Here is a 16404-nt window from a genome sequence, read left to right on the forward strand (position 1 = left end):
ATGTCTGCTGCTTGGAGATCACTTGACAATAGTCTACACCCTTGCTACTCAAAGTGTGGTGGCTGCGCAGCTGTGTGGGCATCACCTGGGGGCTTCTGAGAAAGGTAATCATCACCCCTGTGTCATGCAGCTCAATGAGAATCTGGTTTTCGACAAGATATCCTGGTGATTCATATACACATTAAATTTGAGAACGCTGGTCTGAACTCACTATTTTTGCCTCATAACCTCTCATTTATTTTTCAATCCATTGTTTTTAATCTGCCAATCTTGTGAAAGACACTCATGACCTGTTAATAGCTAAACATGTACAAGGTTTCTGAGCCTTTTCTGTACGTTTCCATCATATACTATTGTGGTAAGTTTTTGGTTCTGTTGGTTCCCTTTAGAGTTATACTTCGTTTCGCCCCAGAAAATTCTTTTAATGGTCATTGGCTCCCTGTACATTCTTTGGCCAGCGTGTATCCAGACAGCAGACATATTAACAGGACTAGAAGCCCTGCTGCCCTATGAAGGGATTAGAGATGTTGTAACCTGGAGAAGAAAATGTCAGGGATGCCAAGCTTGTTGTTCTTAAATATCTGAAGACTTCTAGAGGAGAAGGAATTTGATTTTTTTTAGTGAAGTTTTAGGAAAGCAGAAAATAGAAGCAATGGGCCAGACCTGGCACCTAACACTTTGGGAGGCCAAGGCAGGAGGATCACTTGAGACCAGGAGTTCAAAACCAGCCTGGGCAACATAGCAAGCCCCTGCCTGTAGAAACATTTAAAAATTAGCTGGGCATGATGGCACATGCCTATAATCCCAGCTGCTGGGGAGACTGAGGTGGGAAAGAAAGAAAGAGAGAGAGAGAGAAGAAGGGAGGGAGGGAGGGAGCAGGGGAGGGAGGGAAAAAAAGAAAGAGGCAAGGGAAGGGCAGGGAAGCAGTGAAAGAGTAGAAGTTAGAGAGAAACAGATTTTACACTTGCATAAAAAATATTTTTAAAGAATTTGAATATTCCGACAAGAAGTGTAGTTCTTCCAACTGTATGTAGCAAATTGACCATTCTTAGAGCACAGAGGGTGTCCAAACCAAGGCCACCAGAGGTACTGAAGAGTAGGGGGTTAGAAAGAGGACTGGAGGATTTCCCCTAATCTTTCTCACTAATCCTCATTGCTTTTTTATTGCAAAAAGGAAAGAATGTCGTGCATACTCAAATTATTTTTTCTCTCTTAAACCATGATTATACATAGATTTTGTCTCCCTTTCATGGGTATTGGAACCCCGCATGGTTTTCTCTGTTGTGCAGCCATAGCTTTCTTCTAGGATATTTATTAGGGTGCATACCACTTTCGATTATGTATCCCGTATTCTTTCCGTGATGTTCAGTGCCTTGCTAGTCATTTTCATTTAAAAAGACCCAAATACCTCCATGGAATGGTACATAGAAATTCCTGGGTCAATAACTAAGTTGTAACTAATAACTCATGGTCAGATATCTTGTTATTATAGGTAAGATTATCTTCTACCTGTATCATTTTTCACAGACCTATAGACACAAATGTATTTGTATTTTCCTGCCTCCCCTCAAAATTTTATGAGATTTATTTCATTTTGTTCCTTTATGTGTAGTTTTTTCATTCTGTAAACCTAGAGAATACTTATTAACTTGAACATTAAAATTAAGCCATAAACCTGCTGTATTTACCAGAGTTGGTATTTGTTCTATTGGGGAAGTCAAGAGTTAAAATATTAAATCATTTTAAGTATCGGATGCTCTTCCAAAACTGCTACCATCCTAGTTCACACATCAGCATTTCGCATCAGGTCCCATGCAGCTGCCTCCTAATTTGTCTTCCTGCTTCTTCCCTTGACCCTGCTTTCAGTCTATGCCTCCTGTACCAACTGACATCCCATAGGCAGATGTTACAGAATCAATCTGGGTTTGAGGGAGAAGCAATGTTAGACATCAAGCTAACGTTAGGATGTGACTTTGGAATGTGACTAAGAAATCTCTGGTCTGGGTGCAGTGGCTCACGCGTGTAATCCCAGCACATTGGGAGGCTGAGGCGGGCAGATCACGAGGTCAGGAGTTTGAGACCAGCCTGGCCAATATGGGGAAACCCCATCTCTACTAAAAATACAAAAATTAGCCAGGGGTGGTGGTGCACCCCTATAGTCCCAGCTACTCAGGAGGTTGAGGTAGGAGAATCGCTTGAACCCTGCCGAGTCTGAGAGGCAGAGGTTACAGTGAGCCAAGCCTGGGCTACAGAGTGAGACTTGGAAGGAAGGGAGGAAGGGAGGAAGGGAGGGAGAGAGGGAGGGAGAGAAGAAGGGAGAGAGGGAGGGAGAGAGGAAGGGAGAGAGGGAGGGAGGGAAGGAAGGAAGGAAGACAGGAAGGAAGGAAGGAAGGAAAGAAGGAAGGAAGGAAGGAAATCTCTGGGTTCTGCTGACTCTCCTTGGAATTATATAGATAAAATTTCTTGCTATCAAAAAAGACATAATCTATGCCTTTATTGAAAATATTGTTGAGTAGCAGATGCAGATGGGAGCTCTTTTTCATGCCCATGGGCCCTTTTTCTCTGTGTGTAGCTGGAAAGCTTTGAACAAACAAGCAGCGGAAGCATGCAGAATGCCTGCAGAAAAATTGAGGCACAGGCAGCTGCACAGAGATTTTATTTTTAGAGTCCACCCTGTGAACAGGATTTTGTGATGTTCATGGGCAGGATGGTAGGTGTGCTGGGAGTCACTGCATTCCTCTACTCCCAGCTCAAAGAAGGGGAGAAAGAGCCATTCAGTGAGGAGACTTCCCAGCATCCTCCTCTCTCCCACAGCAGCCAGAGGCGGGGAGCTGGCCGGCCTTTCCTTTAACTCTTTGAATGCCCAGACGAGACCTCTTTTCTAGGTCACATCAGTGTTCTTGTATTGTCAAAAAGTGTATTCGTGTGTTGAGAGTTGAAAATGCAGGGAAAATTGATTTTCTTCCCAACAATTTGTGTGTTGGTGAAATACATGATTATAATGATATTTATCCCATTTTTAATACTCTGATATAGGAAAGGGAAAAATAGTCATCTTCATCCATTTACCCAGTTTAAAGGAACTTTTCTAAACAGGATACATAATAGATGCAGAAGCTCCAATTAAGTTGCTAAAAAAAAAAAAGCACTTTAATAACTGCCAAGTGTATGCCCACTGCTGCCCCGTCAGCATTCTGAACAGAAAACACTGTGTTCCAGCCAAATACTACTTACACTGGTCTTCATTTTAAGAGCAATTTATTTCCATTAATGTGAAAATGAATATTTGTTGCCAGAATTTCTAAGGAGCATGATAACGGATCAAAACGCTGAAATAAGCAGCCCGTGCTCTGAGGCATGGTTGATGGATGGGTGTCTTTAAATCAGCTTCCAAATCTGTGGTTCTTAGTCTTATTGCAAATTAGCGTCACCTGATTCCAAAAGTCCTGATGGCCACCCTACCCCCCGAGGCCAAGTAAATTAGGATCTCTGGGGTGAGGACTCAGACCTGCTGCTTTTCAAAGCCCCTAGGTGAACACAGTGTGCAGCCAAGGCTGTGGATTATTCTTTAAATGACTAGGCTTTGCAGCTGCACTTCATCGAACCTTGACTTCTCTAATCAGAACTCCTGGTGTGGGGGTTGGTGAGGGATGTGCAAGGTGTGGGTAACTATCCACATTGGAGTGCATGGGGTTGGAGGTTCTACGTTCTGCTGCTGGATTGAGAGCTGCTGATTTCCAACCTGTGGTGGCATGGACTAGATCTTCCCTCCAGCACAATCTCAAGATATCTGTGGGAGCTCTTTGGCTTCCATTAAAGTGTCAGGAGCCTTCCTTATAACCCTGACACAATGAATAAAGACTTTTTTTGGCAGGGGAGAGTCAAAGGTTCTTATATAGAGAGAAATAAAATAAAATATATATGTATTACCTGTGGTTCCACATCCTCACTGGCATTTGATGGTGTCAGTGTTTTGGATTTTAGCCATTCGAATAGGTGTGTGGTGGTATCTCAGTGTTTTAATTTGCAATTCCCTGATGACAGATGATGTTATCTTTTTTCTTTTTTTTTTTTAGGGACAAGGTCTCACTCTGTCACCCAGGATGGAATGTGGTGGCATGATCATAGGTCACTGCAGCCTTCAGTTTTCTGGGCTCAGGTGATCCTTCTACCATGACTCCTGGCCTTAAGTGATCCTCCTGCCTTGACCTCCCAAAGTGCTGGGATTACAAGTATGAGCCACTGTGCCTGGCTCCATGAGCATCTTTTCATATGCTTACTTGCTATCTGTATGTCTTCTTTGATGAGGTATCTGTTCAGGTCTTTGGCCCATTTTTTAATCTCATTGTTTTCTTGTTTTTTAGTTTTTAAGTATTTCTTGTATATTTTAGATAACACTCTTTAACAGATAGGTCTTTTGCCAATATATTCTCTCAGTCTGTGGTTTTTCTTCTCATTCTCTTGACAGACTTGACAGTGTTTTTTGCAGAACAGAAATTTTTAATTTTAATAAAGTCCAGCTTATAATTCTTCTATTATGCCTATGGTATTGTATCCAAAAAGTTATGATACCCATGATAATTTAGATTTTCTTCTACATTATTTTTTGGAGTTTTATAGTTTTTCATTTTACATTTAGGACTATGATCCATTCAAGTTAGTTTTTGTGAAGAATGTAAGGTCTGTATCTTTTTTTTTTTTCATGTAGAGGTTCAGTTGTTCCAGCATCATTTGTTGAAAAGATTATCCTTGTTTCATTATATTACCTCTGCTCCTTTGTCAAAGATCAGTTGACTGTGTTTATATGGATCTATTTCTGGGTCCTCTATTGTGTTCTGATAATTTATTTCTGTAGTCTTTCACCAATACCACGTTGTCTCGTTATATAGCTTTATAGTAAGTTCTGAAATCAGATAACGTCAGTTTGTTCTTCTTCAATATTGTGTTGGATCTTCTGGTCTTTTCCCTCTCCATACAAACTTAAGAATCAGTTTGTCAATATCACCAAAGAACTTGTTGAGATTTTGACTGACATTGCATTGAATATAGAGGTCAAACTGGGAAGAACTGACACCTTGACAACATTAAGTCTTCCTATCTATGAACATGGAATATCTCTCAATTTATTTAGTTCTTTTTTGATTTCTTTTATTAGAATTTTACAGATTTCCTCATATAGTTTTTATCCATATTTTGTTAAGATTTATACCTAACTACTTCATTTTTGGGGGTGCTAATGTAAATGGCATTGTATTTTTAATTTCAAATTCCACTTGTTTATTACAGGAATATAGAAAAGCAATTGTGCATATTAATCCTGAATGCTGAAACCCTGCTATAATTGCTTATTAATTCTAGGAGGGTTTTTGTTGTTGTTGATTCTTTGGGGTTTTCTACATAGATGATCCTGTCATCTGTGAACAAAGACAAGTTTTATTTCTTGTCTCCATCAGTATACTTTTTAATTTTTTCTTATTTTATTTCATTAGCTGCAATTTTCAGTATGATGTTGAAAAGGAGCGGTGAGAGGGGAAATTTTGCCTTGTTCTTCACCTTAGTCGGAAAGCTAGTTTCTTACCATTGAGTATGATGTTAGCTATAGGATTTTATTGTAGGTGTTTGAACACTTTTATTATTTTTATCTGACAGCAAATAATGCACATAATATTCAGGCCTCTCCAGCTGTGAAGTTAGCAATTAGAAGTGGTTGTGATTGATACATTATCTATAATTCAGTTTTGAATTAATAATATATAAACCAATAATTTGAATTTTGCTCCTCTACCAAATGAGCATGTATATTTTTATTTGTATGCATAATAAATTGCATAGGGAAATGCTTAGAGTGAAGTACCAAAATGCTTGGTATCTCCGTGTGTTAACTAATAACAGGTCATTTTAATATGTGTATTTCCTTTATACTGAGGACTACATATACTACATTTTTGAGGGGGTGTCAACCATTAAATTGTTTCTCACTTGCCTGGATATAGTTTCACTATTTCGTAAATTTAGTTCAGAGGCTCACATTGCTAGTGTCATGGTCTATATCGACAACTAAGCCAGCCTTATTGATAGAAAAGCAAGTGCATGTATTATAATGAGATGTGGTGAGAACTACTGGGAATTCAATGTGAAGAAGTAAATAGTATCTCCAGGAGTGAAAAAAATTCACCATCTTAATGTAACCCTTATTTTCAAAACAAGTAAAAAACATAGCTCTTGTACAGAGTAGTAAGATCCAATTAAGTGGCAGAAAATTGCTCCTTTGTTATTTAGCACTCAAGCTCCTTCTCAGAAGTCTGGTTTATTTATGATGACAGGCACAAAGGGAAGATTCGGAGGAATTTAAGAAAATAGCTTGTGTAGTACTTTTTCTAAAAGTAAGCTAACATAAAAACTCACTGGAGAATCCTAGGAAAAATGTCATTTGGTTGATGGTGGGATTATGGATGGTAGAATTTCAGGTGACATTTCTTTATTAAAAAAAATCTTTCTTTTTTTTAATTGTCTCAATCTTGCTCTTAAATAAATCACACAGAGGTAGAAAGAGCTGGGGAGAAGTCTTTTAGATATGGCCACCTGGTTTGAACCAGTTTCCAAAGAGTATTTGGGACTTTTAGTCCAGGACTCAGGGGACTTGTGGTCTGCATTATAAAACCAGCTCTGGCTTGTTGATGTCTAAAAGGAACTTGACCTGACGTGAATATTTTCAGTAAGAAATCATAAGGAAACAGCAGAAACACAAGAAGATGAAGATTAGCCCTTGGAGGAAAATGTAGATTCCAAAAAGAGAAAACCAAGATGAAAGGTGAAAGAGGAACAGGTAAAAAGAAGAGAAAGACACCTCACCTTCCCTTGTCCCCAGCCCCGCTGTGCCCACTCCCACACAAGCACAAAAACATGACCAAAGAAAAGATGAAAAATCACAGCAAGATGAAATGCAATTTACCGGGAGGAGCAAGGGCTGGCGTTTAAAAGCTGTCTGATTCTACTGCATGCCGTTTGTAAAATTTCCCTCATTACCTTGGCCTGGGAGATTTGGAAAAAGCAGCTTTTGTCTGAGAATAATTTGAAGAACACGCAGGGCTGAAGTCTAAATCCTGCAAAAGCCTTGGGGCCAAACCTCCTAGAGTAGCAGCTGCAAAGAGGGGCTCCTACTGAGTTTCTTGGCTGCTGCAGGCCTCTGCTGCCACTGCCCATGGAAGGGACAGCTAATGGTGTGGGAACTGGCCCTGACTCAGGGCGCAACCAGGACACTTTAGAATGAAAGGGGGCATCTACTAGAAATGATAATGGGATCATACACATCACAGGATAACAGACATTCAAGACTGTTTGGAGCAAACCAGAATATGTGTTCAGCTGGACAATTTCTGCACCTTCTAAGAGGCTTGCTGTTAGCTGCCCTGGTCTGACCCCTTCAAGCCCCCATAATAGTGACTGCAAATGTTGGTTGTGTCCATATGGTCTAGGATGTCTCTTGAAGATGCTCTTTAACTAGAAATTCTTTTTTTTTTTTTTGAGACAGAGTTTCACTCTTGTTGTCCAGGCTGGAGTGCAGTGACGCGATCTTGGCTCACTGCAACCTCCGCTTCCCGGGTTCAAGTGACTCTCCTGCCTCAGCATCCCGAGTAGCTGGGATTACAGGCATATGCCACCATGCCCGGCTAATTTTGTATTTTTAGTAGAGACAGGGTTTTTCCATGTAGGTCAGGCTGGTCTTGAACTCCTGATCTCCCAAAGTGCTGGGATTACAGGTGTGAGCCTTTTTTAAGGAACTAAAGTGTCTGTTGAAAAGAATGAAACTCATCTTACTGATTTAATACCTCCTGTTTATTGAATAGGAAAAGTACAGGAAATAGGAAAAATGCCTCTAAGTGATTGATAGTGCCCTGGAGTGGGAGTAAGGGGTGAAGGCCCCTCCTGAACCATGGCTCACTCTCTAGTCATGGCTGATGCTCATTGAGGGCTCTTTGTTGTTAAGCCCTTTCGGTGACAGGGACTATTGTTGTTGTTGGTTGACAGGTGAGGAAATGGGCTCATGGCGTTCAGGGCTGCACAGAGCAAGTGTGGACTTGGGCAGTCTGACACCAGCCAGCTACACCCAGGCGTAGCAGGCAGGAGCTACACCGTGGTCATTTGTAATGCTTGGTCACCACTGACTACTGATAGGCCACATTTACTTCTACGTCCCTTTATTTCTGAATCTCTCTCGGACCCCATTACCTTTTCAGGGGTGCTCCACCAAATCAATTCTCTTTGCTGTACAGTTCAAAATGCCCCATGTCATGTCGTCAGCACACTTAGCATGGTGTGCATTTGTGTTTGTACGTTTATTTGATTGTTTCTTCTCCTGCTAGATCATCAGCTTTCTGAGGGCAAGAACCCTGTGTGTGTGTGTGTGTGTGTGGGTGCGTTTCTGAGGGTTTGGATGACTTTTGTATCCCTTAGACCTGGCACTTAGTAGGGATTTCATGAACACTGGCTGCACTGATGACGGAACTCGTCCCTGCTTTGGAGCTGACACGGCTACAGGTTTCCCAGGTCATCAGCCGTCTGGTCCAAGTACAGCTAGCTGTACATGGTGCCTTGACTGTTCTTACCAGTGTTTTAACTCATTAGCTCTTTCTGTTTCTGATGGTTAATATACATATAGAAGCAAATGCTGCAAATTCAGCTCATATAGCTCTCCTTGAAACGGATGAATTTTGCTAATGCCTTTGGCAGATCTGCATTTTGTGCTCCTCATTGCCTCCAAACACTGTCTGTTGCTGTGGTGATGATCTGTGGACTCTTGGGCTGAGTGCCAGTTGGAAGACTCTTATATTATTATTCAGAAGCCTTTCCCACAGGTTGTCTTCTGTTTGTTTGTGTCTCATTTTAGCAATGTGAATTAGCAGCTGTCTCCTTACCATCAAATCCTTCTCTGCCGGCTATTTCTGTTAAATGGTCAGGTCCCTTGGACTACACAGACAAGCAGGTACACAGCTGTAAGATCTCGAGTAGACAGACCTTTACCAGGAAGAGGGACTGAAACTCCCCTTGGACCAAGGAAGTAGGGGATCTAAGTGATACGTAACAGGAGATGATACATGTCATTGGGCACGGTAGAAGGCATAAAGACATAAGAAAAAGGAAATTTATCTCTCCCTAATAAGAACACTTTTTACTGAAAAGTTTTCCCAAAAAATGATTGTGAAATTTTTTTCTTCCTGTAAACTTCCTGTGGAAAGACCAGCTGGGCAGAGCGATAAGCCATTTCTCATTCAGTGGATGGTGGCGTACATATTCATTCTTAGGTGGTGGAGCAATTTTTCTGGTAAAAAGAAACCCCTATATTATGCAATTGCAGAGCAGCTGGGAATGTCCCTTCTTCCCAGGCCCTGGGTCCTGAAATTCTACTTCTCAAGGCTTACTGTGAGGCTGTTGCCCTGAACTGCCTTCCCTGTTACTCCCATAAGAATGAGTCACTCCTTGTCCTCTGCTCCCATGGGACATTTACATCTATGTCATTTGACTTTGCACTTCTGCCGCTCACATGTCCAGCCATTGCACTTGAAGATTATCAGCCTGTGACAGGCTGGTGCTGATTTCTTTGACCCCTTCACAGTATTTTGCACAGAAGAGACCATCAATGTGTGTTAAAATTAACATGTATGAGAGCCAAATAAAGGGAGTTATTACTTCTACAGTGCTGTGATGGATGGAAACTGAGGCGAAGAAACCAGAGCATCCTCGGCAGTGTGATAAGAAGCCATCAAAGGGTTCCTTGGAGGGACTTAGTATGTGATACCTGGTGGGGGCTGCCCTATCCTTTCCTTTCTGGTCTATTGTCTCTATTCAGCAGGCTTATCTCATTTTCTCCATTGCGGGGCTGGTGAGGGTCTTTCGTTCCTATCTCTGTGTGGCTGGTCTTTTTTTCAACTTTTATTTTAGTTTCAGAGGATACATGTGGAGGTTTGTTACAGGGGTGAGATGAGTGACACTGAGGTTTGGTGTACGAATGATCCCATTACCCAGACGTTAGTGAGCATAACATCCAAAAGGTAGTTTTTCAACCCTCACCCCCTTCCCACCCTCCCGTCTCTAGTATTCCCAATGTCTATTTCTGTTTTTATGTTCAGATGTACTCAATGTTTAACTCTCATTTATAAGTGAGAACATGCAGTATTTGGTTTTCTGTGCTTGCAGTAATTTGCTTAGGATATTGGCCTCCATTGATAGCCCTCTTTTAAAGAGAAATTATATAATCACATTTAAGTTTTTTTATATATATATAAAATTAATTTGTCACATTAAAAAAAATAACACGGCTGGACACAGTGGCTCATATCTGTACCTGTAATCCCAACACTTTGGGAGGCTGAGGTAGGAGGATCACTTGAGCCCAGGGGTTTGAGACCAGCCTGGGCAAATTAGCAAGACACTGTCTCTACCAAAAAAAAAAAAACATGTGTAAAACATTAACTGAGAGTGATGGTGCATGCCTGTAGTCTCAGCTACCTGGGAGGCTGAGGTGGGAGGATGACTTGAGCCCAGGAGTTTAAGGCTGCAGTGAGCTATGATCATACCATTGCACTCCAGCCTGGGTGACAGAGTGAGACTCTGTCTCTAAAACAACAAAAGCATTAGTTTTCCTAAAGAGTATGTGAACTCCTTTACTGATAGATTTAATCACTTGGAAGAAAGAAAGAAAAAAAGAAGTAGACTATTTCATTATAGTCGGCAAAGTCCAGCCACCTGTCAGTCAGCAGTTAAAAGATAAGTTAACAATGAATAGTTTTAATCCTACTCATTCCCTCTAATCATTCTCAAGAAGGAAGTCTCAGCCCCGTTTAAATGGATTGTTGGACTCAAATGGTATGTCAACACATAAGCTAGGAATGAAACTGGCAGAATCATATTTACACATCTGTTATGTCGACAGAATTACAGATACTATTAGAAGAAGTAAATTTGAACAAAAACTGTTGTACATTTTGAGTAGATGAAGTTATTTACTAGGTGTTGAAGTGAGTTCAACATCTCTAAAGGAAGGGCGTGGCATCTTTTAGAGATGTTGAATCCCGACTGTGAGAGTTTTCCATTTGTTGACACATTAAGAATCTTGGAGCACTGTGGAGCTCCCAGGCACTCACCCATGCTTCTTAAATCCAATTCAACTTCAGAGCACAAGGGATGACAGTCATAAATGCAAGGGGAAAACCCTCCACACTGGCTTGCTTACCAGAGTGAGCAGCAATTTCTGCCTATAAGTAGTATGCAACTGGATTTCATTTAATTTTGTTTCTACAGCAGAAAGAAAAAAAACTACTGATTTTCTTTCTGTAACAATAATGGTTTGTGTTTATTGCTTACAATTACATTTCTATGGTATGAGAAATAATGCTTTTTCTGATAAGGAATGCATATATCATGTGGTGCCAGATACTAGCATTCTTTATTTTTTAACATAGGATGAAATTACCATGCTGTTTTATTTTTTTTTTAGAGATAGGTTCAGGCTCTGTCACCTGGATTGGAATACAATGGCACAATCCTAGCTCACTGTAACCTTGAACTCCTGGGCCCAAGCCATCCTCCTGCCTTAGCTCCCAAGTAGTTGGGACTATAGGCACACACCACCACACCCAGCTATTTTTAACACTTTTTATAGAGATGGGGTTTCACTATGTTGCTCAGGCTGGTCTCAAACTCCTGGACTCCAGTGATCCTCTGGCCTCAACCTCCCAAAGTACTGGGAATTACAGACTTGAGCCACCTCACCCTTAAAATAATTCATTTCTTGATATCATCAAATATCCTGTTTTCAAAATTTTAATTCCCTCATAAATGCCATGATTTTTTAAAGTTTGCTTTTGTAGAATCCAACTAAGGTCCATACATTGCAATCAACTATGTCTCTTAAGTCTCTTTTAATATCCAGCTTCTACTTCCATATCTTCTCCTCCCCTGTGATGTGTTTGTTAAGGAATTCAGGTCATTTTTCCTGTAGAATTTTCTAGAGCCTGAGTTTTGCTGTATCACTGTTACACTGCTTTAATAACTATTAATGTTTATGTCAACATAACTCACATAAATGACAGTTATTTCTCTAGCCAGAGTGAGAAAAATCTCCACTTAATCAGAACAACCTCAAATGTGTGTCAAACTACCACAGTTATTTTTGCTACTGAACATCATCAGATAACGTGAAAGTTCTCCCTGTCCTCTTTCTGTTTTCCATTGTAAAGGTATAGGACAATTAGTTAAGAGTAGATCACTCGGCATCCATATCTACAAGGAACAGTTGGATTTTCTTCAAAAATTATCACAAGTCAACTCCTATAACCTTATGTAACTTAAGCAAGTGCCAATTAAATGAGGCAGATTATTGGTTTGGGTTGTGCGGGAGGATGCTCCCATAAGAATCTTACAGTTACAAAGGGCTGCTCTGTGTGCTTGGGGAACTCTGCTGAAGCATAAATGAATGAAGCTTTGATGGTTTAATTAAAACTAAATATGAGAGACCAAAAAAACAAATGACATAGACCTTAACCGCAATAAAACTATAATAAGCTTTACAAAAGCCTGTTCATGTATTCATAAGCAGCCTTTTCAGTATCTAATTAAAATAGATATCTAAATAAAATAATTACTTATGGACTGAAACGTATTATACAAGACGAGTTTATAGAGATCTAAACTTATGCATATAGACTCAAACCCAGCACACCTTCACGAAATAGAACCATTTCAAGGAGAAAAATAGTTTGCCATGGTGATACAGAAATTTTCACCAACAGAGTAGCCTCCTATTTCATTTCTATTTATAATGTAGCATGTCCTCGTCGCATAATAAACCTTACAGTTCATTTTTACTTACATTTCTTACATACTCTTTATAGATCATTGATCTGTTGTATTGCTGTTACTATAACATTAAAACAGAAATTTTTGAATGGATACACAAAGCCTGGAGGACTTTTAGGGCAGAGGATTTTTAGGGTATTATACTATCATAGTCTGTATGATACTATAATTATGATACCGTAGTGGTAGATACATGTCATGATAAATTTATCCAAACCCAAAGAATGTACAGTACCAAGAGTGAACCCTAATGTAAACTATGGACTTTGTTGACTATGATGTGTCAATGTAGGCTCATCAGTTGTAAGGAAATGTACACTCTGGTGGGGGATGTAGACAATGCTGGAGGCTGTGCGTGTGTGAGGGCATCAAGTATCTTTGTACCTTCCTCTCAATTTTGCCCTGAACCTAAAACAGCTTTAAAACAAAGGTGGTTTTTTTTTGTTGTTGTTCTGTTTTTTATTGTTATTGTTGTTGGTTGTTTATTTTTAACTTAAAGACAAAAAAATGTTAAGGCACAGATCAGGCTCTGTTTTAACTTGGAAAGAGAATACACTTTTTTTGGATAGGACCTATTTGTATTTTTCTAATAAGCAAAATTATGTAGGGGACTGCTATGCTTGTACCAGGAAAATATCTCTTTATAAAGTACTTGGTATGTACCAGAAGATATAAATTGTGATTTACCCACTTTCTTTGTGAAGTGATATGAGGTATTCACTTGAAGACTGAACCCAATGACAGTATTTGCAGGGCTCCCTTAGTAGCGCTTACTAAACTGTCATCGAAGTGCTGTGTGCTTGAGGCTGGGCCTGTCGTGGCTCATGCCTGTAATCCCAGTACTTTGGGAGGCCAAGCAAGGAGGATTGGTTGAGTTAAGTAGTTCAAGACCAGCCTGGGCAACACAATGAGACCCCATTTCTACAAAAATTAAGAAAATCAGCTGGGCATAGTGGTGCATGCCTACATTCCCAGGTACTTGAGAGGCTGAGGTGGGAGGATCACTTGAGCCCAGGAGGTCAAGGATACAGTGAGCTGTGATTATGCTACTGTACTCCAGCCTGGGTGACAGAGCAAGACCCTATCTCAAAAAGGAAAAAGTACTATATGCTTGAAACTGGATTTTTTGTTAGTCCAGTCCATTCCATGACCAAGAACATTCATTCATAAGATTGGGATTTTAATGTCTATTTAAGGCTTTTTCCTATGGCCACTAAGGAGAATAAAATTGAAATCTAGTCTAGATGTTTCCTCTTTTCATATTTTTCTTCACCTTTATTGTAGGCAGATAAGAGAAAAATGGTGTTTTTGATTCTTATGAGGCTTACATCTTGCTTCTGTTGCTGAGGTCATAAGCATTGTTACTATCACAAATAGAAGGAATGCTAAAATAAATTCCTTTTAGTGAAAAAGAAGATGAATTGGGGTCACAACCTGCAAAAGCTCAGGTAGTGCTACTTTCAGGCACATTTCCAGTGATGTCACTCAGGCGTGTTTCAGCTCTCCCTGGACAAGGCTTCCCTCTCTGTTGGCTCCCTGGCTCTCTATCAATGAGTCACCACCTGAAATGAAGGAAGATCAGTGTTCTTCCTTTTACCCTATCACTTCCTGGTCTTTGCCATTAACTACTTCTCTCCTTGTTGTTTTTTTTTTTTTTAAGAGGGAGTCTCGCTCTGTCGCCCAGGCTGGAGTGCAGTGCTACGATCTTGGCTCACTGCAATCTCTACCTCCCGGGTTCGAGTGATTCTCCTGCCTCAGCCTCCCTAGCATCTGGGACTACAGGCACCCACGATCATGCCTGCTAATTTTTGTATTTTTATTAGAGACAGGGTTTCACCATATTGGTCAGGCTGGTCTTGAACTTCTGACCTCAAATGATTCACCTGCCTTACCCTCCCAAAATGCTGGATTACAGGCGTGTGCTACCACACCCAGTATTTCCCTCCTTCTTGCCTTTAAAGTATCCCTTTTTCCCCATGGTCAACTTTTCTGTCATAGAACCCAACCCATCTGTTTTATCTAAAAATATAGAGATCGCCTCCATTAATTAGCACCCCCTTTAAAATCTATCTCTTTTCTTTCAGCTTGATTTCAAAAATGTGTAAAATCTTGACACTTTCTAATAATGTCCAAATACACCATTCTAACACCAAAAACCTTTAGATCTTTCTGCCCCATTACAGTACTGCTCTCCTTACTGATTGTAAAAATGCCTACCATGGACCTTGGAAAATGTTAACCACCTTTTGTTCTTCGCCAGTCTTTGGAGAATCCTTTGTGCTCATTCCCTCCATTCTCTCACCTTATATTCAGCACCTTTCATTCTATTGTACTCACCTTTTTTATCGTGCAGCTTCTTTATAATCCTTGTGGTAAGCTAAAATTTGTCCATCACCTCCCCTACCACCCTAATATCTATGTCAAAACTCTGGAAACTGTGCATGCTACCTCATTTGGAAAACGGGTCTTTGCAGATATGATCAAGTGAAGGATCTTGAGATAAGATAATCCTGGATCATCTATCTGGGTGTGTCCTAAATGCCATCACAGTGTCCTTATAAAAGAGGCAGAGGGTGATTTGACACCACATGCATACACACCACAAACCAAGGCATGCTGAAAATGTAGAATCTTGAAGGGGCAAGAAACTGATTCTCTCCTAGAGCCTCTGGAGGTAGCATGGTTCCAGCCCTGTCTACACCTTGAATTTGGACTTCTGGCCTCCAGAACTGTGAAAGAAGACATTTCTGCTGTTTTAAGGCCTCAAGCTTGTAATGATTTGTTACTGGCACAGGAATCTAATACGATTCTCTTTTACCATTCTGGGCAAAATTATTGATCAGATATGAATTAATTTTCACAAGGTGAACATGCCTGAGTAACCAGCACCTAGATCTAGAAGCAGAACTTTACCAGCACCCCAGAAGACCCTTTCAAGCCCCCTTTAGCCATGGTCCACCCTTTCCAAGGTGTGCGCTGTTGTGACTTTTAATATTGCACAATTGCACTGTGCCTAGTCCTTTGTATCTGGATTCCTCCTCTCAACAATGTTTTTGTGAGATTCATTCATGTTGTCACGTGTGGTTGTATATTTTTCATGCTCATTACTATATAGTATCCATTGTCTCTACATAGCATGTTTTTTAATTTCTTCTGCTGTTGATGGTTTACAAATACTGTGGCTATGAACATTCATTACAAGAGCATATATCTGTGTTTCTACTGGGTTCCATACTCTAAGTTGACAACCTCATCTACATTCGCTGTTTCAGTGATCACTCATTGCTGTGACTTTTACATCTTTCTGTTTTTGATCTTTCTGCTGAGATTCAAAAGGACTGCTATCAGTAATATATTCACACCCCACCCCCCAATTTGGTGTGTTCCAATTCAAACTTAAGATCTTATGGAAAAAAAAAAAGAGTTTGGCCCAGTGTGGTGGTTCACGCCTGTTATCCCAGCAATTTGGGAGGTCTAGGCAGGTGGATCATTTGAGCCCAGGAGTTTGAGACCAGCCAGGCCAACAAAGTGAAACCTTGTCTCTACCAA

General features: G+C 40.4%; 1 protein-coding gene across 2 annotated transcripts in view; it reads left to right on the forward strand.

The window, feature by feature from the left end:
- Window positions 1-16404, forward strand: part of MAP3K5 (mitogen-activated protein kinase kinase kinase 5) — a 234775-nt gene that overhangs the window by 45197 nt on the left and 173174 nt on the right. The gene's annotated exons all lie outside the window — the stretch shown is intronic.

The sequence above is a fragment of the Aotus nancymaae genome, unplaced genomic scaffold (genome assembly GCF_030222135.1).
Source record: "Aotus nancymaae isolate 86718 unplaced genomic scaffold, 86718_ANA_hifiasm-v0.15.2.pri h1tg000040l, whole genome shotgun sequence".
NCBI classification, from domain to species: Eukaryota; Metazoa; Chordata; class Mammalia; order Primates; family Aotidae; genus Aotus; species Aotus nancymaae.